Source organism: Psammomys obesus, unplaced genomic scaffold (assembly GCF_907164565.1).
Source record: "Psammomys obesus unplaced genomic scaffold, mPsaObe1.curated_primary_1811, whole genome shotgun sequence".
NCBI lineage: Eukaryota > Metazoa > Chordata > Mammalia > Rodentia > Muridae > Psammomys > Psammomys obesus.
In genome coordinates, this window is record NW_026596452.1 from 498,337 (window position 1) to 524,762 (window position 26,426).

Below are 26,426 nucleotides of genomic sequence, written 5' to 3' on the forward strand. Positions count from 1 at the left end.
TACCTAGAGATTCACAATGAGTGTAATTTATTAAAGAGTCTCATATATCTTACCTTTAGGAAGTATACTTGGTTTTTTTTTTTTTTTCTTTTGAAACATGCTTGAAATGCTGCTAGATTTCTGCTGTTTTGTACAGTGATCTGGGTCTGAATTCCATGTCTTCCTTCCAAAGTAGTACCTAGTCCCAAGATAAGGTTGAACAAGTTGAATAACAAATAATTTACTTCAATCTGGGCATTGAAAATATATGCCTAATGAGACATCATCATCATCTCTCTCTCATTCTGTGTGTGTGAGTCATTTAAATGAGTTGGTTGTAAGTATTTATGTCAAATGCTGAGAGTTTTTTAGCACATTTAAAATGTCAGATTGTACTTGGCATCAGGTTAAGGACATAATAATATTTCTGTCTCTTTAAAGGGGTTGGTTGTATGCTTGTAAAGTTGTGAGAGTTGACACTTTCATGCAGCATAATGTTGAAATGCAATAGCCAGAAGCTGGAAAAAACCCAGATGTCCCTTTGTTGAGGAATGGATACAGAAATTGTGGTACATTTACACAATGGAATACTATTCAGCAATTTAAAAAAAAAAGGAAATAATGAAATTTGCAGGCAAGTGGTGGGATCTAGAAAAGATCATCCTGAGTGAGGTATCCCAGAGGCAGAAAAACACACATGCTGTATACTCACTTATAAGTGGATATTAGACATATAATATAGGATAAACATACTAAAATCTGTACACCTAAGGAAGCTAGTCAAGAAGGAAGACACTGGGTAAGATGCTCAATCTTTATTCAGAAAGGCAAATGGGAATGACATCAGAAGAGGGGAGGAAGCAGGGAACAGGACAGGAGCCTATCACAGAGGGCCTCTTAAAGACTCTACCCTGCAGGGTATCAAAATTTATGCTAAGTTTTGATACCATAAGTTTGCCCATAGCCAAACTTTGGGCAGAGTGCAAGGAATACTATGGAATAAGTAGGAGATAGAAAGACCTGGAGGGGACAGGAGCACTACAAGGAGAGCAATAGAACCGAAAAAATCTGGGCATAGAGGTCTTTTGTGAGACTGATACTTCAAACAAGGACCATGCATGGGAGTCAGCAAGACCTTTTCTTACACGAAATTAATCAGCCTGTGGAATGTGGAGAAGTTACCTCTATTAGAAAAATCTCAACCCTTAAACTTCCTCCTTTATTTTCATTCCACAGGATAGAAATACTTCCAAAACCTGAAGTGGTTCTGATTAGTGGTGAAGTTAAGAATCCTTTGGCTCCAATTAAAGTGGGCTTTATGTCATTTTGCATGGTAATGGCTTCAGTATAAAAACAAGTTAAATTACTCTTTATTTTTGATCATAGCTTTGGCTCTTGAATTATTCTATTCACCAGCAAATGTTGGCCTAGCTTTCTGGGCTGCCTGTGGAGGAGGTGTTCACAGGCTTCCCAATTAACACCCTGTTAAGCTGCACATCTGTGGTGAAATTACCCTCAAATCATGATGCCGAAGCTTTGAATCCCTTCACATCTACATTATTGCCTGGAAAGTTAAGCTTCAAGTGCTATGAAATGATTTTGAGTGTCTTTGCAATGGCAACTGGTTTTCTTTGTCATGCTTGTGTAACAGTTAGGATGGAGGTATATGTGGGATGGTCATTATGAAGCAATTTATTTACTTATTTAAATTTTTAGTGAGGTAGAATTCAGATGTCATAATATTTGTCCACATTAACTGTACAATTTCATCATTGTTATTTTATTTCCTGAATTGTGCAACCACCATCATGATCCAATTTTCAAATATTTCCATCATTCCTATAAGAAAGAAGCCAATACTCGTTAGCCCTTTCTTCTTATTCCCACACCAAGACCTAGGCAATAATCTAGTTTCTGTTTTACAGATTTATCCATTCAGTCCATATAAATGTGATAGGGCAGTATGTGGTCCTTCATGTGCTTCCAAGATACTTTCACCATTCCATATATTGCTGAACAATATACCGCTGTACAAACGAATCACATTTTCTTTATCCATTCAGCAATTCACAGACATTAGCACTATTTCTACATCTTGGTTATCATGAATAATTTTAGAAATAACATTTACATATGACTTCATGTATGTGAGATTACTTCTATCTAACATGTTAAAGAAGATTTAAACTCAGCTTAATCCATTCTCTTCAACCAGAAGGTGATCATTCATGAAGATGAAGGGCTGGAATATTTTCAGAATAAGTGACAGTAATATAAAAGATCCAATAATTAGAGCACTAACACAAAAATTCATATAAATTCTTAAAGCATTCATGAAAACTTTTTTTTTTTCTTTTTTCACTACTGCAACTTAAATCTGGAACCTAATGCTTTCTAGGCAAGTGTCCCACCACTAAATGAAAACGTTGCCCCTCACCTCCTAAATTTGGGTGTTATTAGGAGTCATATTAGGTCATATCCTTTCCTTGTCTACAGGCTGTTTCCGATGGCTATAAACATTGTCAAGGATAGGAAAAATGTGTGCTTGCCTGAATTTAGGGATTGACTTGTACTAAAACTCTGCCTGCCTTTTCTATCTCTAACTCTGCCACATTGGGAATCTGTTGAAAGCTGTGTTCTTCAATTTATCTTTAAACTGTGCCCTCACAGATCCAAAGGCAATTATGAGAATAAAGATTCTCCAGGCATTTAACACACCTCAAATGAAATAGCAATCCCCTATATATGCCCAAAGATTTTGTGTCAACAAAGGTAAAATATTTAGTCAGCCTTTTTGTTCCTTTTGGAAGACTCTAAAAAGCTACAAGTTTTCATTTTGTACTTTTGAGATGTTAAGAATGTGATTCTCAAATTCTCAACTTCACATGGAGAAACAAAAAACCCAGAATTTCCAAAACAATCCTGTACAACAACAGATTCTCTGGAGGTATCTCCATCCCTGATCTCAAGTTGTACTACAGAGCAATTATGATAAAAACTGCTTTGTACTGGCATAGAAACAGAAAAGTAGATCAATGGAACCTAATAGAAGACCCAGAAATAAACCCACACACCTATGAATACTTGATTTTTTACAAAGAAGCCAAAACCATTCAATGGAAAAAAGACAGCATCTTCAACAAATGGTGCTGGTCCAAAAGGATGTCTACATGCAGAAAAATGAAAATAGATCCCTACTTATCATCCTGCACAAAACTAAAGTCCAAGTGGACCAAAGATCTCAATATAAAACCAGATACTCTAAATCGATTAGAAGAAAAAGTGGGGAAGGCCCTAGAACTCATTGGCACAGGAGACAACTTCCTGAACAGAACACCATCAGCACAGGCCCTAAGAGCAACAATCAATAAATGGGACCTCATGAAACTGAAAAGCTTCTATAAAGCAAAAGACGCTGTCGTTAGAACAAAACAACAGCTTACAGATTGGGAAAAGATCTTCACCAACCCAACATCTGACAGAAGGCTGATATCTGGAATATATAAAGAACCAAAGAAGTTAAAAGGCAATAATTCAAGTAACCCAATTAAAAATGGGGTATGGAGCTAAACAGAGAATTCTCTGGAGAAGAATATAGAATGAAAGAGAAACATAAGGAGATGTTCAACATCCCTAGCCATCAGAGAGATGCAAATCAAAACGACCCTGAGATTTCACCTTCCACCCATCAGAATGGCTAAGGTAAAAAACTCAAGAGACAACACATGCTGGAGAGGCTGTGGAGAAAGTGGAACCCTCCTCCATTGCTGGTGGGAATGTCAACTGGTACAACCACTATGGAAATCAATCTGGCGCTTTCTCAGACAATTAGGAATAGTGCTACCTCAAGATCCAGCTATACCACTCCTAGGCATATATACAAAAGATATTCAAGTACACAACAAGGACATTTACTCAACCATGTTTGTAGCAGCTTTATTTGTAATAGCCAGAACCTGGAAACAACCCAGGTGTCCATCAACAGAGGAATGGATACAGAAATTGTGGTACTTTTACACAATGGAATACAACTCAGCAATTAAAAACAAAGAAATCACGAATTTTGCAGGCAAATGGTGAGATCTAGAAAAAAATCATCCTGAGTGAGGTATCCCCAAAGCAGAAAGACACACATGGTATATCCTCACTTATATAGACCTATAAGATAGGATAAACATACTAAAATATGTACACCTAAAGAAGATAAACAAGAAAGAGGTCCAGGGGTAAGATGATCAATCCTCATCTAGAAAGACAAAGAGGATGGACATTGGAAATAGGAGAAAACAAGTAACAGGACAGTAGCTTACCACAGACGGCACCTGAAAGACTCTACCTAGCAGTGTATCAAAGCAGATGCTGAGATCCATAACCAAACCTTCGGCAGAGTGTAGGGAATCATATGAAGGAAGGAAGAATTAGTTTATCCTAGAGGGGACAGGGAGCCCCACAAGGTCCAAATATATCTGGGCACAGGGGGCTTTCATGGGACTGTTTATCCAACCAAGGACCGTACATGGATATAACCTACAACCTCTGCTCAGACATAGCCCATGGTAGCTCAGTATCCAAGTGGGTTCCCTAGTAAGGGTGACAGAAATTATTTCTGACATGAACTCATGAGCTTCCCCTCCCCGCTGAGAGAGGAGCAGCCTTGCTAGGCCACAGATAAGACATTGAAACCATCCTGAAGATACCTGATAAAGGAGGGCCAGACAGACGGAGAGGAGGACACACCCTCTCAGTGGACTCCGAAGGGGGCAGGGAGAAGAGGAGGAAGGGAGGAGAGGATTGGGAGGGAAAGAGGGAGAGGGCTACAGCTGGGATACAAGTGAATGTACAAAATTATTTAAAAATAAAAAAAATATTAAAAAAACAAAACAACAAAAAAATTACATTTTTGATGAAACTAAAAGAAAAAAAAAGAATGTGATTCTCATTTCCTTCAAGGTCAAGAAAGTGTTTAAGGTTCTAGTAATACTAAACAGTAGATTGGGGGAACTGTTTTTCTGAGTTTCCAATAAATGCTGGTAACTATATTCTAAGCCTTTCATCACAATGGAAGTAAGGTTTAGAACATGGAGAGAAAAAAGTTTCAAAAGGGTAAATTAACCCACTAAGTAATTCAATGAGAGGAATACATGGTGTTGCTCTACGCTTAGAATTTGCCAGTCTGACAGTGCTCAGTAAGAATGAACAGATGGAAGCTGGGCAGTTTTTTACTTTGGTGTCCTTCAATTTTCATTCTATAATGAGAGCTGGCCATTTGAAGATAATTTTCAAAAAGTAGAAAAAGTGATTCTAATGAAAATATAAAGACAAATATACATTAGAGATTTCAGGACTGGGGCTGTATCTCAGTGGTGGATCACTTGCCTAGCATTCATAAGTCTTTAGACTGAATCCCCAGACCAGAAACAGCAGAAAATATTTTATTCATAATGAGAGGACCAGGCAATTCAAAGGAGGTTAAAACAATTGATGAATATATCAAGAACATTGAAGTGGATGCAGAAATGGGGGCTAATATGGTTTCTTCTATAGTTACTGAGGGAAGTTAATTAAAGATATACAACACAAGACATAATTTGCATATCTATATGTAATCATTTTTCATTGGTATCCATTATCTACAACATAGAGAGTTTCAAAATAACCCCCTTAGAAACAGAATCTGACCTGACATCCTGGCTAACTTTAGCTCCATGCCCTTTTTTGTAAATAGAGTTGTATTTGTACATATTACCATACTGCTGCCTACAGCCGTATAGCTGCTAGAGTCACATATTGCAAAAATGATACTATGACCCTCCAGACTAAAATATTCATAATTGTGTCTTTTTACAAGAAAGAAGGCTGGGAGGAAGACACTTGTCAACATTCTCTGGATAATGCAAGATTTCATTTGAGGCATGTGCTTTTTCTATAATCTCCAGGGTGACCCGAAAATAATTTTAAAGTTAATGAGTAAATAGCTAATCAGACAATGAAAGATTCGGAATTTTGAGATAAAACTTATAATGTTCTATAAGATTTTATAAAATAGAAGAGCTAGCATTTGGTTTTATGAAGATAGTCATGTGAGGTGTAGAGACTGGGAAAAGGGTGGGATGTTCCAAGTAGATATAAAGGTGTGGGAAGAGATGGATGTGCCCCAGCTTATAGAAGGATTGACAGTTGGACCAGAGCTAATAGAAAGGTCAGTTAGACATAAATCCTCGAAGAAACATCTCTTCATGCTTGTGTGCACTCACATATATGTCAGGCTGCTGAGGATGGAGCTTGAGAGGTTGAGCATGTTAAGCAAATGCTGTGCCACTGAGCATCTGTTACCCAAAACAAATATTTGATTATCCAATTGCTTCTATGTGTAGAATCAGCTTGTGGGAAGCCAGAATCAAGCAGATTTGTTTGAGGAGCCCTAGTACAACCTAGAAAATACTTCATGAATCCTACAGATTGTTCCAAGTGTCTGATTCTTCTAATTTTCACCACTCATCTGCTTGAACAGTATCAGAGACTTCTGCTAAAATCATGAAATTTGCAGGTAAATGGTGGGACCTGGAAAGTATCATCCTGAGTGAGCTGTCCCAGAAGCAGAAGGACACACATGGTATATACTCATTCATATAGACATGTAATATAGAATGAACGTACTGAAATCTATACATCTAAAGAAACTAATCAAGAGAGAGGACCCTGACTAAAATGCTCAATCCCCACCCCAAAAGACAAAGAGGAAGGACATCAGAGGAGGAAGAAAACAGGAAACAGGCTGGGAACCTGCCACAGAGGGCCTATAAAAGGCTTTGCCCTGCAGACTATCAAAGCAGATGCTGAGACTTATGGCCTGGGCAGTGTGCATGGAATCTTACGTAAGAAGTGGGAAATAGTAAGATATGGAGATGACAGGAACTCCACAAGAAGAGCAACAGATCTGGAAATTTGAACACAAGGGTCTTTCCAGAGACTCATACTTCAACCAAGTACCATGCATGGAGATAACCTCGAACCCCTGCACAGATGTAGCCCATGGCAGTTTAGTGTCCAAGTGGGTTACATAGTAATGGGAAGAGGGACTGCTTCTGACATAATCTGATTGGCCTGTTCTTTGATCACCCCCCCCCCCGAGTGGGGAGCAGCCTTACCACTTTTGCCAAGTGGTAGATTGAATCTCAGCTCTTTCTCTCTCTCTCTCTCTCTCTCTCTCTCTCTCTCTCTCTCTCTCTCTCTCTCATATTATGTTCTCCTAGCTTTTCTTTTAGTGTTCTGGATACCAACCCTCATTATTTTTCATTGTGAAATTGTGTCTTACCATACTGTGGCTTGCCTTTATACTTTATACTTTTTCACACTTACTTTATCTTTTATTCAAACAATTTCTTAATTTAAAATAATATGAATTAGCATGGTTTTTAATGGCGATATGACTTTAATGAAGAGAGGGCTATGAAGAAGAAAGAGGCATTTTGCCAAAACCCAGATGAATCATTTGTAGTTAGATATTAGAAGAAAACCTACACATTATTGACATGTTTTTAATAAAAAGTATCACAAATTTCTGATGAAATGTACTTATCAGACACAGCTGCAGAGTATAATTATAGGGCAAGAAGAGCTGGGATAAAAAACCCACCCACAGACTATAATAGTCATATACTCTTTGCTAATTATTTAATACTCATTAATATTTGTTTTCCTATTAGGTTTTAAAATCAAGCCTAGCAAAGTAGAACCCATCCTGTTTTGAAATATAATTTTGAAATATGAAATTTCAGAAAACCGTACACAGAAAATAATGGCTGGGGCATGCTTCGTACTGTAGGTGTGTAGGGTAGGAAGAAACCTTATTATCTATACATGTTAGATTTATGGATGAGAATTCATGTAAGAAAAGACTTATTTGGACTGGCAAGATGTATAGGCAGGTTTAAGTGCTTGCCTTGCTTAGCTGATAAAGGTTCTTGTTACATAAGCCTGACTACCTGAATTCAAGCCCCAGAGCCCATGTTAGAAGGAGAGAATCAACTCCCTAAAGTTGTTCTCCTCCAGATCTGTACTGTACTGTGCATACGTGTCCGTGTGTGTGCAGTCACACACACACAAAATGGATAAATAATAAAATTTAAACATGCACTTAAGAAAGAAAAGTGTGCAAATTTATTTAGTATAACTTTTATGGAACACAAGAAGCTTCATATATAAATAAAGACCTACAAATGATTGAAATAATGTATCCAGTAAGCAGTTTCTGGCAACCCATCAGACAGCAAAAGAGGTAGGTAAGCTTCAGATCTTCACTAACCTTTCTTTCTTCCAAATCCAGTGCTTAGTCTCATCCCTAAGTTTGTAGCAGACTACTTTTTGTGGCTTACTCATACTCTGCATCCATTCCCATGAGACTAAGCAGATTTTGATAGGATACCTTCTTTTCCTCCCTCCTTTGGAAACACTCAACCAACACTGCTAGCCAACCCCCATTCCTATGTGTCAGATCACAATGCCTAGAAACATATTCTACCCAGAACCCCTAGTAGCCAAACCTAGGGAGATCCTACAAGAATTCCCTACTGGGCAACAAATAGCCACTACCCTCTTTTAAGAACCACAGAGGGCAACAAAAAACAAAGTTAAGGCCAGTTATCAGCACCTAGAATTGCAATCATCTCAAACCTAGATGCCTAGACACCAGCATAAGAATGCAACCAATAACAGCCAGAATAATGTGTGTCAACGAGAGCCCAACATACTACAATAGGCCCCAAGAAACACAAAATAGCTGATGCACTAGACAAGGACCTTAGAACAGCTCTTATGACTACGATAGAGGTCCTTAAGGAAAAAAGAAAAAAATAACATAAACTGCTTAAAGAAATCCACGAAAACACAAATAAAGAATGGAAAGAAGTGGATAAAACAATTAAAAACCTGAAACTGCATATAGAATCAATAGAAACCCAAACTGTGGGCAATCTCTGGAAGTGAAAAATTTAGGAACTCCAACAAGCCTCACCAAACCAAATTATAAGAAGTGGAAGAAAGAATCATAGGTATTGAAGATAAGATAGAAGAAATGGATACCTTGGTCAAAGAAAATATCAAATCTAAAAACTCTAGGCATAAAACATCCAACAAATCTGGGATACAATATAAAGAACAAACTTATGAATATTAGGAGTAGAGGAATAATAAGAATCTCAGCTCAAAGAGTCATAAAATATTTTTAACAAATTATAGAAGAAAATTTCCCTAACCTAAAGAAATAGATACCTATCAAAGTATAAGAAGTATACAAGACACCAAGAAGAATGGGCCAGAAAAGAAATTCTCCTTGGAGCATAATAATAATAAAACAACACTGAACATAGAGAACAAAGAAAAAATATTAAATATTGATTGGGGAAAGACCAAGTAACATATAAGGGCAGAATAACACTTGACATCTCAATGGAGTCCCTTAAAGCCATAAGGGCCTGGACAGATTACTGCAGACTCAGACCACAGATGGAAGATCCATAAAAATTTGCATCACAATAAATGGAGAAAATAAGGTGTTCCATAATTTTTAAAAAGCATTTTTAAATAGTATCTATGTACAAATATAACCCTACAGAAGACATTAGAAAGAAAGCTTCAACCTGAAGAGGTTAATCACATTGAAGAAAACATAAGTAGTGAATAATACAAGACCAGTGAATCAAAAGAGTGAAAACACACACACACACACACACACACACACACACACACACACTCTCACACACACAAAACGACCATTACCACCATAAGAACAAAATCACAGGAAACAACAATCACTGCTCATTGACATCTCAAAACACCAGTTGCCCCGACCCGCAGGACTTCAATGTGGGTTCCTAAGGGAGGAGAATGGAAGGAATGGGAGGGGACGAGAAGCGCAAGGAAGGAAGCCAAGTCTGTTTGTCTGATCAAGGTGTCCGTTTATTAGAAATTTTTACCCAACTTATATAGGGAGAAGGCAGGAAAGGGGGAAGGTTAATCTACTGCTGCAGGAAACAGGAAGAGTGCTTTCATGAGTTAAATATTGCACCTGCAAGATGCCATAAGGATGTTTTCTTAAGCTATCTCACGGATGCTCTAAAACAGACAGATGTCCTCACAATCTATCACCCATGATTTTGGGTCCTAGGTAACTCTTCAACTAAATAGCTTTAGGTCTTCACTAAATGACCTTTGCTCACTACTTGGCTTTGGCTTCAGTAAATAGCTTTGTATCCACTAGATAGCTTTGGCTCACTGTTTGACTTTGGCTTCAGTAGATAGCTTTGGCTCCTGGCAATCAGTGATTTCAGTTCCCCAGAAAAAAGTCACAGACTTACCAAATGGATGAAAAAATAGGATAAACAGCTTACCATCAAGGATAGATACCACCTCATGGTAAAAGATTGAAAAAACATACTCCAAGCAAATGGATCTAACAACAAACCAGTATAGATATTTTAATACCTGACAGAATGGACTTCAAACCAAAACGAATCAGAAAGCACAAGGAAAGACAGTACATACTCATCAAAGGAAATGTAAGCCAAATAATATTTCTTTTTTTTTTTACTTTTTTTTATTAATTACACTTTAATCATTTTGTATCCCCCCATAAGCCCCTCCCTCCTCCCCTCCCGATCCCACCCGCCCTCCCCTTTCTGCATGCATGCCACTCCCCAAGTCCACTGATAAGGGAGGTTCTCCTCTTCTTTCTGATCTTAGTCTATGAGTTCTCATCAAAATTGGTTGCATTGTCCTCTACCTGGTGGCCTGGTAAGGCTGCTCCCCCCTCAAGGGGAGGTGATCAAAGAGCAGGGTAATCATATTATGTCAGAGGCAGTCCCTCTTCCCATTACTATGTATCCCACTTGGACACTGAACTGCCATGGGCTACATCTGTGCAGGAGTTCTAGGTTATCTCCACGAATAGTCCTTGGTTGGAGTATGAGTCTCTGGGAAGTTCCCTGTGTTCAAATTATCATGTTCTGTTGCTCTCCTTGTGGAGTTCCCGTCCCCACCAGCTCTTACCATTTCCCACTTCTTACATAAAATTCCATTCACTCTGCCCATCAGTTGGCCATCAGGCTCAGCATCTGCTTTGACAGTCTATACTGCAGAGGCTTTCAGAGGCCCTCTGTGGCAGGTTTCAAGGTTGTTTCCTGTTTTCTTCTGACTTTCAGAGGCCCTCTGTAGCAGGTTCCGAGGTTGTTTCCTATTTTCTTTTTCTTCTGATGTCCATCCTCTTTGCCTTTCAGGATGGGGATTGAACATTTTAGTTAGGGTCCTCTCTTTTGCTTAGTTTGTTTAGATGTACAGATTTTAGTGGGTTTATTCAATGTTGTATGTTTATATGAGTGAGTGAGTATATACCATGCGTGTCTTTTTGCTTCTGGGACAACTCACTCAGGATGATCCTTTCCAGTTCCCATCATTTACCTGCAAATTTCATGATTTCCTTATTTTTCATTGCTGAGTAATACTCCATTGTATAGATGTACCACAGTTTCTGCACCCATTCTTCAGTTGAGGGGCATCTGGGTTGTTTCCAGCTTCTGGCTATTACAAATAAAGCTGCTACAAACATGGTTGAGCAAATGTCTTTTTTGTGTACTTGAGCCTCTTTTGGGTATATGCCTAGGAGTGGTATGGCTGGACCTTCAGGAAGCGCTATTCCTAGTTGTCTGAGAAAGCACCAGATTGATTTCCAGAGTGGTTGTACAAGTTTACATTCCCACCAGCAGTGGAGAAGGGTTCCCATTTCTCCACAACCTCTCCAGCATGTGTTGTCCCTTGAGTTTTTCATCTTGGCCATTCTGATGGGTGTAAGGTGAAATCTCAGGGTCGTTTTGATTTGCATTTCCCTAATGGCTAAGGGGGTTGAGCATTTCTTTAAGTGCTTCTCTGCCATTCGATATTCCTCTACAGAGAATTCTCTCTTTAGCTCTGTTCCCCATTTTTTAAGTGGATTACTTGGTTTGTTGCTTTTCAGCTTCTTTGGTTCTTTATATATATTGGATATGAGTCCTCTATCAGATAAAGGGTTAGTGAAGATTTTTTCCCAATCTGTAGACAGTTGCTTTGTTTTGATGATGGTGTCCTTTGCTTTACAGAAGCTTTTCAATTTCAGGAGATCCCATTTATTGATTGTTGCTCTTAGAGCCTGTGCTGTTGGTGTTCTGTTCAGGAAGTTTTCTCCTGTACCAATGAGTTCTAGGATATTCCCCACTTTTTTTTCTAGCCGATTTAATGTGTCTGGTTTTATGTTGAGGTCTTTGATCCACTTGGACTTCAGTTTTGTGCAGGGTGATAAGTATGGATCTATTTTCATTTTTCTACATGTAGACATCCAGTTGGACCAGCACCATTTATTGAAGATGCTATCTTTTTTCCATTGTATGGTTTTGGCATCTTTGTCAAAAATCAGGTGTCCGTAAGTGTGTGGATTTATTTCTGGGTCTTCTGTTCGATTCCATTGATCCACCATTCTGTTTCTATGCCAGTACCATGCAGTTTTTATAACTGTTGCTCTATAGTACTGCTTGAGATCACGGATGGAGATGCCTCCAGAGGATCTTTTATTGTAGAGGATTGTTTTAGCAATTCTCGGTTTCTTGTTATTCCATATAAAGTTGAGAATTTTTCTTTCCAGGTCTGTAAAGAATTGTGTTGGCAATTTGATGGGAATTGCATTAAATCTGTAGATTGCTTTTGGTAAGATGGCCATTTTTACTATGTTAATCCTGCCAAGCCATGAGCATGGGAGATCTTTCCATCTTCTCATATCTTCCTCTAATTCTTTCTTCAGAGACTTGAAACTTTTTTCATACAAGTCTTTGGCTTGCTTGGTTAGGATTACACCAAGGTATTTTATGTCATTTGTGGCTACTGTGAATGGTGTTGTTTCTCTAATTTCTTTCTCAGCCCTTTTGTCTTTTGTATACAGGACTGCTACTGATTTTTTTGAGTTAATTTTGTATGTGGCCACTTTGCTAAAGGTGTTTATCAGCTGTAGGAGTTCCCTGGTAGAGTTTTTGGGGTCACTCATGTATACTATCATATCATCTGCGAATAGTGATAATTTGACTTCTTCATTTCCCATCTCTATCCCCTTGATCTCCTTCAACTGTCTTATTGCTCTAGCAAGGACTTCCAGCACTATGTTGAAGAGATATGGAGAGAGTGGGCAGCCTTGTCTTGTCCTTGATTTCAGTGAGATTGCTTTAAGTTTCTCTCTGTTCAGTTTGATGTTGGCTATGGGCTTGCTGTATATCTCCTTTACTATGTTTAGATATGTGCCTTGTATCCCTGATCTCTCCAGTACTTTAAATATGAATGGATGTTGGATTTTGTCAACTGCTTTTTCAGCATCTAGGGAGATTATCATGTGGTTTTTTCTTTTAGTTTGTTAATATGGTGGATCACATTGATGGATTTCCGTATATTGAACCACCCCTACATACCTGGGATGAAGCCTACTTGGTCATAGTGGATAATATCTTTGATGTGTTCTTGTATTCGGTTTGCAAGTATTTTGTTAAGTATTTTTGCATCAATGTTCATAAGGGAGATTGACCTGAAATTCTCTTTCTTTGTTGAGTCTTTGTAAGGTTTAGGTACCAAGGTGACTGTGGCTTCATAGAATGAGTTTGGTAATGTTCCTTCTGTTTCTATTTTGTGGAATAGTTTGAAGAGAATTGGAGTTAGCTCTTCTTTGAAGGTCTGGTAGAATTCTGCGCTGCAGCCATCTGGTCCTGGGCTTTTTTTGGATGGGAGACTTTTGATGACTGCTTCTATTTCTTTGGGGGATATAGGACTATTTAATTGATTTACCTGGTCCTGATTCAGCTTTGGTAAGTCAAATTGATCGAGAAAAATGTCCATTTCATTTAGATTTTCAAATTTTGTTGAGTATAGACTTTTGAAGTGAGTCCTAATGATTGTTTGGATTTCCTCAGTGTCTGTAGTTATGTCCCCCTTTTCATTTCTGATTTTGTTGATTTGGGTAGTGTCTCTCTACCTTTTAGTTAGCATGGCTAAGGGTGTGTCGACCTTGTTCATTTTCTCAAAGAACCAGCTCTTGGTTTCATTGATTCTTTGAATTGTTTTGTTTCTAATTGATTGATTTCAGCCCTGAGTTTGATTATTTCCAGCTGTCTACTCCTTTTTGGTGTGTCTGCTTCTTCTTTTTCTAGGGTTTTTAAGTGGGCCATTAAGTTGCTTGAATGAGCTGTCTCGAATTTCTTCTTGAAGGCACTTAGTGCTATGAACTTTCCTTTTAGCACTGCTTTCATTGTGTCCCACAAGTTTGGGTATGTTGTGTCTTCATTTTCATTGAGTTCTAGAAAGGCTTTAATTTCTTTCTTTATTTCTTCCCTGACCCAGCTGTCATTTAGTAACAAGTTGTTCAGTTTCCATGTGTGTGTAGACTTTTTGCTATTTCTGTTTTTGTTGAAGTCCAGCTTTATTCCATGGTGATCAGACAGGATACAAGGGATTATTTCAGTCTTCTTGTATCTGTTGAGGCTTTCTTTGTGACCAACCATATGGTCTATTTTGGAGAAGGTTCCATGAGGTGCTGAGAAGAAGGTAAATTCTTTTGTGTTTGCGTGTAAAGTTCTGTAAATGTCTGTGAGGTCCATTTGATTCATGACCTCTGTCAGAGATATTGTTTCTTTGTTTAATTTCTGTTTTGTTGACCTGTCCTTTGTTGAGAGTGGGGTTTTGAAGTCTCCTACTATTAATGTGTGGGGATCTATATGTGGTTTAAATTTTATCAATGTTTCTTTTACAAATGTGGGTGCTCTTGTATTTTTGGCATAGATGTTCAGGATTGTGATTAATTCTTGGTGGAGTTTTCCCTTGATGAGTATGAAGTGTCCTCCCCCCCCCTCTTTTTATTAATTTTGGTTGAAAGTCTATTTTATCAGATATTAGAATGGCTACTCCTGCTTGTTTCTTGGGTCCATTTGCTTGGAAAGTCGTTTTCCAAATTTTACCCTCAGGTAATATCTATCTTTGTGCCTTAGGTGTGTTTCTTGTATGCAACAGATTTCTGGGTTTTGTTTACGTATCCATTTTGTTAATCTGTGTCTTTTTACTGGAGAGTTGAGTCCATTGATGTTGAGAGAGATTACTGACCAGTGGCTGTTAGATCCTTTGATTTTGATGTTGGCTGTGTTAATAAGGTTGTGTGCTTGGTTGCTTTTTGTTTTACTGTAGTAAGGTTAATTATTTCCTGTGTTTTCTTGACAGAAGCTAATTTTCTTGGGTTGTATTTTCCCTTCCAGTGTCTTCTGTAATGCTGGATTTGTGTGTAGGTATTGTTGAAATTTGTTTTTGTCATTGAATATCTTGTTTTCTCTGTCTATGAGGACTGAGAGTTTTGCAGGGTATAGTAGCCTGGGCTGACATCTGTGTTCTCTTAGGGTCTGCATGATATCTGTCCAGGCCCTTCTGGCTTTCATAGTTTCTGTTGAAAAGTCAGGTGTGATTCTAATGGGTTTGCCATTATATGTTACTTGGCTTTTTCCCTTGCAGCTTTTAGTATTTTTTTTCTTTGCTCTGTATACTTACTGTTTTGATTATTATGTGGCGGGAGAATTTTCTTTTCTGGTCAGATTTGTTGGGTGTTCTGTAGGCCTCATGTATCCTTATTGGCTTCTCCTTTAACTTGGGGAAATTTTCTTCAATGATTTTGTTAAAAATATTTTCTGGACCTTGGAGAAGGGAATCTTCTTTTTCCTCCATTCCTATTATTCTTAGGTTTTGTCTGTTCATATTGTCTTGGATTTCTTGGACGGTCTGTGTCAGGAAGTTTTTGGATTTAATATTTTCTTTGACAGATACATCGATTTCTTCCATTGTATGCACTACACCTGAGATTCTTTCTTCCATTTCTTGTAGTCTGTTGGTTATGCTTACCTCTGTAGTTCCTGTTTTCTTCCCTAAATTCTTCCTCTCCATTATTTCTTCCATTTGTGTTTTCTTTAATTTTTCTAGTTCTATTTTCAGGTCTTGAGTTGTTTTGTTTACTTCCTTCACCTGTCTGCTTGTATTTTCCTCTTTTTCTTTTAGTTCCTTCAACTCTGTCTCTTTTATTTCTTTCAGTCATTTAATTATTTCTTCTCTGAAGGCCACAAGCTGTTTGGCTGCATCTTCCCGTATTTCTTCACGGATGGCCATAATCTGCTTGTCTTTATCTTCCTCCATTTCTTTATGGATAGCCATGATCTGTTTGGTTTTATCTTCCTCTAATTCTTTATGTATTTCATTTGTTTCCTCTATTATCTTCTTCATCAACATAGATGTAAGGTCATCTTCTTGATTTTCTATTATGCGGCATTGTCCAGGGCTGTTCGCCTCTGGATGGCTGGGTTCTAGAGATGCCATATTGCTCTGTCTTTTGTTGGTTGAGCTTTTACGCTGACCTCTACCCATTGGGCTGATTTAGGTGTTGGCTGTTAGTTTCTGTGCTTCCTGGAGTCCTGAGGTAGGGAGAATCCCTTTGGCTGGAAGATGATTTTTCCTGAAGGAGTCCTTCTCTGCTTTTTGGTTATGGTCACTGTATGGCCAGTGTTTCTCAGGAGTTGCCACTGCTCACCTCAGGTTTATAGCCCTGAGTAGTAGCTGTGTTCTTTGTTAGGCAGGGTGGGATCTCCTCTTACCTATAGAAGTTCTCAAGACAGCTGCCCCACTGCTGGGTTTCTTGTTATAAATTTAGTGTGCTGCTGCTCACTAAATTTCCATGTACAGTCCTCTTGAAGAACCTGCTGATTCCCTAGCTATGGGGTTTTCTTTCAACAGGGAAACTCAGTCTGTTATCCTGGGGTGCACAGTTCTGTCTGGCAAAGTGAGAGGTGCACTCAGCAAGTCTCTGGGCCAGAGGCTGATTGCTCCTCTCTGGACCTGGAGAATGTGCACCTAGGTTGAGTTGGCGCCTGGGGGCACTGCTCTGGTCTGGAGGCTGGGTGCCTCACTCTGGACCAGAAGCTGTGTGTCCCTGTCTGTGATGGCGGCTGCAGGCACTGCTCTGGTCCAGACGCTGTGGGTACAGTCCTCTTGAAGGACCAGGGATTCCCACAGTTTTGTCAGTCTAGCTAGGGATAACTGGTTGATCCTTGGCACAGTATCTGAGGGCTGCTGTAATGGCTCTCTGGCTTTTGTAGGTCTGAGGATGCAGCTGTGTGTCCCAGTGCCCTAGGGGAACTCAATAATGGTGGCTGAGCACAGCGCTCCTGCCTGCATTAGAGCTTAGAGTCTGTGTGATTCCAGGAAGTGTTTTGGTGCTGGTTGTCCTAAGCTTTAGAGCTGATGATCCCCTCCTCTGGGGGTTTCCTCCTGCCAGAGACACGCAGTCTTTGCCTTGGGACCGCTGTTCTGTCTGGTGTGGCGAGTAGAACCCACAGGCACAGATGCCCGTTTGTGGCTCCGCCTTTCTGGCCATTTGGAGCCTTGGCTGCTGCCTAAACTGGGTAATTTTCCCTATTCCCTTTTGGAGTGGGGGTGTCGGCTGGGTGCTCTGAGATCAGACCAGTCGTTTCCCTCCCTGTGGGTTTGCACCTGCCAGTGAAATGCAGTCTGTGGTGCCTGGTGCCCTGGTGCCCACAGTTCTATCTTAGGCGGCGAATCAGGCAAGCAGCCAGGGCTCCATGCAGGCGCCTGGGTCCGGGCTCTGGGTCCGGGCTGGCTCTTGGGGTGCCCGCGGAACCCGAGTCTTTTCCAGGGGATGTCTGGGTAACCTGAGGTCAGTCCCAATCGTTTCCTGCTCCGTGGGGTTATCTCTCGACTGGGAAATCCAGTCTGTGGTGTTGTGGGCCCACAGTTAAGTCTGGGACAGTGACCAGTTCATGCTGGCGTGTAGCTCTGGGCTGGCGACCAAGCGCCTGGCGGAACCGGGATCTCTTCTGCGGTTTAGCCGGGTGAGTTAAAGCTGATTGAATCCCCCACCGTGGGGTATCCTCTCACCTCTGAAACACAATCGCTTGTGTTTTATGGCCGCGAGTTCTGATTGCTGGTCACTGTGCCAATCCTGCTGTGCTGCTCCTCAGAATGAAAGTCCTACCAGCGCCGCCATCTTGCCCTGCCCCGCCAAATAACATTTCAATTGTTGACATCTATGCTCCAAACACATGGGCAACCACCTTTATAAAAGAAACACTACTAGAGTTTAAATCACGTATTGGCCCTCACATGCTGATAAGTGGGAGACTTCAATACCCCACTCTCACTAACAGACTGGTTATCCACACAACAAAGAAGCAAAGAAATACTGGAGCTAACAAGTTATAAACTAAATGGACCTCACACATTTGCATAACATTTCACCTAAACTCAAAAGGATATATATGCTTCCCAGAATCTCACCGAACTTTCTGCAAAATTGACCACATACTCAGACACAAAGCAAATCTGAACAGATACAAGAAAATCAAAGTAACACCCTGCTTCGATTCTGACTAACATGGACTAAAGGTGGATATCAACAACAGAAACAACAGAAAGCTTGCAAACTCATGGAAATGGATCAACTCTACTGAATAAAAAATGGGTAAAGACAGAAATTAAAAAAGCAATTAAAGATTTTCTAGAATTGAATGAAAATGAATACAGAGCTTACCCAAACTTGTAGGACACAATGGAGGTTGTTCTAAGAGTCAAGTTCATAGCACCAAGTGTTTGCATAAAGAAATTAGAGAGATTTCGTACTAGCAACTTAACTAGTTGCCAGCTTGACTTAACTAGCAACTTTACTAGCAAACCGGAAAACTTTGGAGTAGACATGAAAAAATAATCAAACTCAATGCTAAAATCAATAAAAACAAACAAACAAAAACAGTACCAAGAATAATTGAAACAGAGTTATTTGTTTGAATACACAACTTGGTTTGCTTGAGAAAATCCATAAGATTAGCAACCCCTTAGCCAAAATAACTAAAAGACACAGAGAGAATATCCAAATTAACAAAATTAGTTATGGAAAGTGGAACATAGCAAGAGACTCTAAGGAAATCCAGAAATTCATTATTCCCTATCTCAAGTTCTATTACAGAGATATAGTAATAAATACAGCATGGTATTGGCGTAAAAGCAGACATGTTGATCAATGGAATCAAACTGGATACCTAGACATAAATCCTCACACCTATGGATACCAGATGTTCGATAAAGAAGCCAGAAATATGCACTGAAAAAAAATCATCTTCCACAAATGGTGATGGTCAAACTGTGTGGCTACACATAGAAGAATCCAAACAGGGTGATAAGTTTCATACTTATCACCCTGTACAAAGCTTAACATCAAATGGCTCAAAAGGCCTCAACATTAAACCACATACACTGACCCTGGTGTAAGAGAAGATGGGGAATAGCTTTGAACTCATTGTCAAAAGAGAAGATTTTCTGAAAAGAACACAGCACAGATACTAAGATCAACAATTAATAAATGAAACCTCATAAAACTGAAAAGCTCCTGTAAGGCAAAGGACACTGTCAAGCAGACAAAGCAGCGTCCCCAGAATGGAAAAAATTTGTACCAACTCCACATCCAATTGAGGAGTAATATTCAAATATGTAAAGAACTAAAAAAAAAGTGGCTATGACAAAAACAAAACAAAATTTTTAAATGGGTATATATCTAAATAGATAATTCTCAAAAAAGGAAACTCAAATGAATAAGAAACATTTAAATAAATGTTCAACATCCTTAGTTATCATGGAAATACAAATCAAAAACTACTTTGAAATCTTATCTTACGCTCATCAGAAAGGTTAAGATCAATGAAACAAATGAGAGCTCGTGATGATGAGGATATTGGATAAAAGAAACACTCATCCATTACTAGTGATGGCGTAAACTTTTACAGGCACTATGGAAATAAATGTGCCTGTTCCTCAGGAAGCTGGGAATTGATCTACCTCAAGATCCAGCTACATGTACCATTCCTGGCTATCTACCCAAAGGATGCTTTATCCTACCATATAGCCACTTGTTCAATCATGTTTATTACTGCTTTATAACACCCAGATATTGAAAACAAGCTATATGACCCTCAACAAAGAATGGATAAAGAAAATATGGTACACTTATACAATGAAGTATAATTCAGACTTAAAAAATGAAATTTGTAAGTAAATGGATGGAAATAGAAAAAAATGTCATCCTTAGTGAAGTATCCCAAACCTAAAAAAACAAATACATTACATATTTGCTTATACGTGGATATGAGCTGTTAGGTCAATGATAACCATGCTAAAATTTGTAGACCCACAGATGTTAAGTATAGAGTAAGGGACTGGTGATGGGAGCAGATATATATCCCTAGAAAATGGAAATAGAATAGTTTTATTAGGAGAAGCTGGGATGAGAGAATCAAGTGGTGAGATGGAGAAAAAAGGGGAACAGTGGAGGGAGAGAATATGGGGAGAGACACCTGAAATTATGAACCATTTGAGGAGTAGTGTGAAAACCTAATTCAATAGCAAGTTCATGAAATATAAACATATTTGAAGGCAATCAAAATGAATTTGCCATATAACAGTAAGTTGGGGCATCACACCCCCAACTGGACATTTCTTGTCACCAAATGAAACTTTCAGTACCAGGAATGTGTTACAGCTAATTGACCTTTTGGCAAAAGGGATCCCTTGGGAACCCCCCCCCCAAAAAAAAAAAAAAAAAAAAAAACAAAAAACAAAGAAACCTAGGCTGTTGACAAAGCTATTGCTTGCTCTCTACAAAGTGACAGCAAGGCCCCTCTTGTTGAAGACAACAGCTACATAATTAATTGAATATGGAAAAGTTAAGCTGATGCCTGTTTAGAGCCTTTCTCCCAATGGACTGGTGTTCTTGGTAGTTGAAAGTACTCTGCCCTCTCCCAACTGAGAAATGTAAATAACAACCAAGCTACAACTCCTTAGATCTACAATTGTGCACTGCCTTCACAATATGCTAGTGCAATAAATGCACAAAGCTTGTGGAACTGACCAACCAATATCTAATTTAACTTAACTTCCACTCCAAGAAAAGGAACCCATACCCAGAAGTACTTAGGAGATCAAGAACCTGAGACTAGATAGCCCAGGAATCCAAGGTAAAACCAAATAAAATATTTAAAACCAAATAAAATTATTTTTATAAAACAAAATAATGTAGCAATAAAATGACTTCCAAGAACATTCTGCTATACTCATAGATCAGTGCCCTGCTCAGTCATGATCAGAGAAGCTTCTTTCTGTAGCAGATGGGAGCAAATACAGAATCCCATTGCCAGACAATATGCAGATAGTGAAAAACTTTGGAATACTCACCACTAAACAGGGTGTATCCATCAAATCCCATGCCTCAGGTGTCAGGGAACCCCATGGAAGAGGAGGCAGAACAGTGTAAGAGCCAGAGAGGATGAAAGACACCAAGGAAACAAGGTCTTCCAAATATAACAGGACTGACACATGTATGAACTCACAGAAACTGAGTTAGTATATTCAGGGGCTGCACATGTCTGTAACAAATTGGGTCCTTGGTCTAAAAAGGGAAGTGGAACATGCTTCCAACCCTAACCCATAATCTATCTCCATTTGATAACCTATAACAAATAAAAACTTAGTTTTCTCCAAGGGAATCTCACTGGGGAAACTATTCTTAATGGCAGGCAGCATGCCCAGCAATAGTTGGCCAACAGACAGTAAACTTAAAGGCATATTTGGAGGTTCCTTTTCCCATAGTGTTATGCTAAGTTTTTTCATAAATTTTCAAAAATTTAAGAAAAGATTTCTCCATCCACCTTCCAATAGATGTGGGGATCAGGAACCGAGGGGAAGAGGGGGTTGACTAGTGACTGGAGTCCACGCAGAATCTCAGGAATAAAACTCTGGAGACCAGATTAAAAGATACATATCTAACTTTATTGTGCAGTATAACAGTCTTTAAATGATTGAAAGGCCAATCAGACCATCCCATGCTAGCCTCAAGCACCAGTAATAATCAATCAGGTTGGTGGGACCATGAGGAAATTGGAGATTGGGAGAGGGGAGGTCACCTTAGGAAACAACTGTAAAGAAGGTGGAAGCAGTCACTGTCTTAGCCTCAGATCCGGTTTTAGACTTCACTAGTGTCCTAGGAACCCCTTTCTAGATCAACACTGTGTGCAATGGATCATGAATTTTTGAAGAGTCCTAGGATTTGATTACACTTCACTTGCCATTCTCTATTGGCCTCCAAAAGGCTTACCTCAACATTCCCCTCACCCATTCTCTCTCTCCTCTCTCTGTCTCTGTCTCTCTCTCTTTCTCACACACACACTGGTTTTGTGTTTTTATGGGATTTGAGAATATGCGAAAAATTGGGTCTCTTCCCCTGTATTTGTTTCTTGTGATGTTGGGGGAGCTGTTTTTCTTCTTTCTGTTGTCTTGTAGTATTTTTTTTATTTTATTTTATTATTAATTGCTTAGAAGATTGTCTTCTAATGAGAGACAGAAAGGGAGTGAATCTGGATGGGAGGGGGATGTGTGGAGAAGAGGGAAGGGAAACCATAATCAGGATATATTATGAAAGAAATAAATTTTCAATAAAAGAAAAGGTCATTATGAAGAAAAATAATTGGAGGACAAAGAGACATAATCCATAAATTGAGGAAATGCAGGAAGGTTAGTTTGTTGAAATTCTTTTTGCATCCCTGTTCCCTCAGAGATAAAAATATTTCTTTCTTTGAGTTATACTAAAATGTTTTGGTTCATTTCAGATATCATATTAAGTGGATTAAGCAGACACAAGATGTCCAGAAGAAGACCAACAAAGTGAACCAATCAAAGACCATGGGGGCTCACAGAGACTGAACAATCAACCAAAGAACATGAGTGGAACAATTGGAACAATTGGAGCAGGGGCTGCCTCTGATATGGGCTCTGTTGTCTCCATCTGAATCCTGTTCCCCTAGCTGGGCTGCCTTGTATGGCCTCAGAGGAAGAGGATGCACTTAGTCCTGATGTGACTTGATGTACTGGGGCAGGTTGGTGGAGGGCAGCTCCTCTTTTCTGAAAAGAATTGGAGGAAAGAAAGGGAAAGAGTGCTGAAAGGAAGGGCCAAGAGAAGAGGAGGATGGAGGCTGCGATAGGGATAAAAAGTGAATAAATAAATGAATAATTTTAAAAATTAAAAATCTCAATAAGGTACACATAAAACAAAAAGAGAAAGAACAGAAGTAATTCTTTTTAATTTTCTTAATGTATTAATTGATGTTTATTCACTTTGGATCCCAGCTCTAGTCCCATCCCTTGCCCACTCCCAATCCTACCATTCTCTCCCTCATCTCCTCCCATGACCCTCCCCAAGACCACTTATAGGGGTGGTCCTCCTCCCCTTCCACCTGACCCTAGCCTGTCAGGTCTCATCAGGACAGGCTGCATTGTCTGCTTCTGTGGCCTGGTAAGAATGTACCCCCCTCAGGGGGAGGTGATCTAGAGCCAGCCACTGAATTCATCATGTCAGACAGTCCCTGTTCCCCTTACTAGAGATCTCATTTGGACAGTGAGCTGTCATGGCCTATGTCTGTGCAGGGGTTCTAAGTTATCTCCAAGCATGGTGTTTGGTTGGAGTTTCAGTCTCAGAAAAGACCCCTGGGCTCATATTTTTGGGCTCTGTGGTTCTTGTGAAGCTCCTGTCCCCCACCCCAGGTCTTTCAATCTCCCACATCTTTCTTAAAATTCCTTGCACTCTGCACAAAGTTTGGCTATGAGTGTCAGCATGTGCTTTGATAGCTTGCAGAGTAGAGACTTTCAGAGGCTCGCTGTGGTAGGCTCTTATCCTGTTACTTGTTTTTGAGATTTTGATCTTACTCATTCTGATGGTAGTAAGGTGAAATCACAGGGTTGTTTTGATTTGCATTTCCCGAAAGATTAAGGACATTGTGCATTTCCTTATGTGTTTCTCTGCTATTTGATATTCCTCTATTGAGAACTTTCTGTTTAGCTCTGTACCCCATTTTTAAATTGGATTAAATGATTTGTTGCTTTTTAATTTCTTGATTTTTTTTCTATATGCTGGAGATTAGCCCTCTGTCATATATAGGGTTGGCTAAGATCCTTTCTCAATCTGTATAGGCTGTCGTTTTGTTCTTAGGACAGTGTCCTTTGCTTTACAGAAGCTTTAAAGTTTCATGTGGTCCCATTTATTGATTTTTGATCTTATTGCCTGTGCTGTTGGTGTTCTGTTAAACAAGTTGTCTCCTGTGCCAGTGAGGTCAAGGCTCTTCCCCACTTTTTCTTCTAACAGGTTTAATGAGTCTGGATTTATGTTGAGGTCTTTGATCAACTTGGACTTTAATTTTGTGCACGGTGATAAATGTGGGTTTATTTACATCTTTCTACATGTAGACATCCAGTTGGACCAGCACCATTTGTTGAAGATGCTGTCTTTTTTTCCATTGAATGGTTTTGACTTCTTTGTCAAAAATCAAGTATCCATAGGTGTGTAGGTATATTTCTCAGTTTTCTATTCGATTCCATTGATCCACCATTCTGTTCCTATGCAAGTAACATGTAATTTTTAGTATTCTTGCTCTATAGTACAGCTTGAGAACAGGGATGGAGATACCTCCTGAGGATCTGTTGTCGTACAAGATAGCTTTAGCAGTTCTGGTTTTTTTTTTTTTGTTTGTTTGTTTGTTTGTTTGCTTTTCTATATGAAAGTGACAATGGTTCTATCAAGTTCTGTAAAGAATCGTATTGGTATTTTGATAGGAATTGGATTGAATCTGTAGACTGCTTTTGGCAGGATGGCCATTTTCTCTATGTTAATCCTACTGATCCATGAGCATGGGAGATCTTTCCATCTTCTGATATGTACTTCAGTTTCTTTCTTCAGAGACATGAAGTTATATTTAAAGAGGTTTCACTGGCTTGATTAGAGTCACAGCAAGGCACTTTATGTTATTAGTAGCTATTGTGAATGGTATAGTTTCCTTAATTTTTTTCTCATCCCCTTTGTCTTTCTTATACAGGAGGGCTACTGTTTTTTTTTGTTGTTTGTTTGTTTGTTTGTTTGTTTGTTGTTTTGAGTTAATTTTGTATCCAGCCACTTGGCTGAAAGTGTTTGTCAGCTGAAGGAGTTTTTTCTGGTTGAATTTTTTGGGTCACTCATGTATACTATCATATCATCTGCAAATAGTGATACTTTGACTTCTTCTTTTCCAATTTGTGTCCCCTTGATCTCCTTTAGTTCTGTTATTGATTTAGCTAGGACTTCAAGTACTATGTTGAAGAGATATGGAGAGAGTTGACAGCCATGCTTTGTCGATGATTTCAGTGGAATTGATTTAAGTTTCTCTCCATTTAGTTTGATGTTAGCTATAGGCTTGCTGTATTTTGTCTTTACTATGATTAGGCATGTGTATTGGATCCCTGATCTCTTCATGACTTTAAACATGAATGGGTGTTGGACTTTGTCAAATGCTTTTAGCATCTAAGGAGATGATCATGGGTTTTTCTCCTTCAGTTTGTTTTTATGGTGGGTTACATTGATGAATTTCCATACATTGACCCTCCCTTGCATGCCTGGGATAAAGCCTACTTGGTAATGTTGGATGGTATCTTTTATGCGTTCTTGGATTTGGTTTGCAAGTATTTTATTGAGTATTTTAGCATCAATGTTCATAAGAGAGATAGGTCTGAAGTTCTCTTTATTGGTTGGGTCTTTGTGTGGTTTAGGTATGAGGGGGACTGTTGCTTCATAGAATGAGTTTGGTAATGTTCCATTCTTTTTATTTTGTGGAATAATTTGGAAAGAATTGGAGATAGCTCTTCTTTGAAGGTCTGGTAGATTTCTGTGCCAAAACCGTATGGTCCTGGTCTTTTTAATTTATCTATCTATCTATCTATCTATCTATCTATCTATCTATCTATCTATCTATCTATTTATTTATTTTGGAGGGGAACTTGATGGATGCTTCTATTTCTTAGGGGGATGTAATACTATTTAATCTATTTACCTAATTTTGTTTTAATTTTGGTAAATGGAATCTATCAAGAAAATTTTTCATTTTATTTAGATTTTCAAATTTTGTGGTGTATAGGCTTTTGTGGTAAGAACTAATGATTGTTTTTTAATATCCTCAGTGTCTGTCATTAGGTCCCCCTTTTTGTTTCTGATTTTGCTGATTTGGATAGTTTCTGTCTACTTTTGGTTAGTTTGGCTAAGGATTTGTCTATCTTGTTGATTTTCTCAAAGAACTAGCTCTTGGTTTCTTTGATTATTTTAATTGTTTTCGTTGTTTCTAATTTATTGATCTCAGTTCTGATTTTGATTATTTCCTAATCGTTTATTCCTCTTGGGTGTGTTTTCTTCTCCTTCTCCTTCTCCTTCTCCTTCTCCTTCTCCTTCTCCTTCTCCTTCTCCTTCTCCTTCTCCTTCTCCTTCTCCTTCTCCTTCTCCTTCTCCT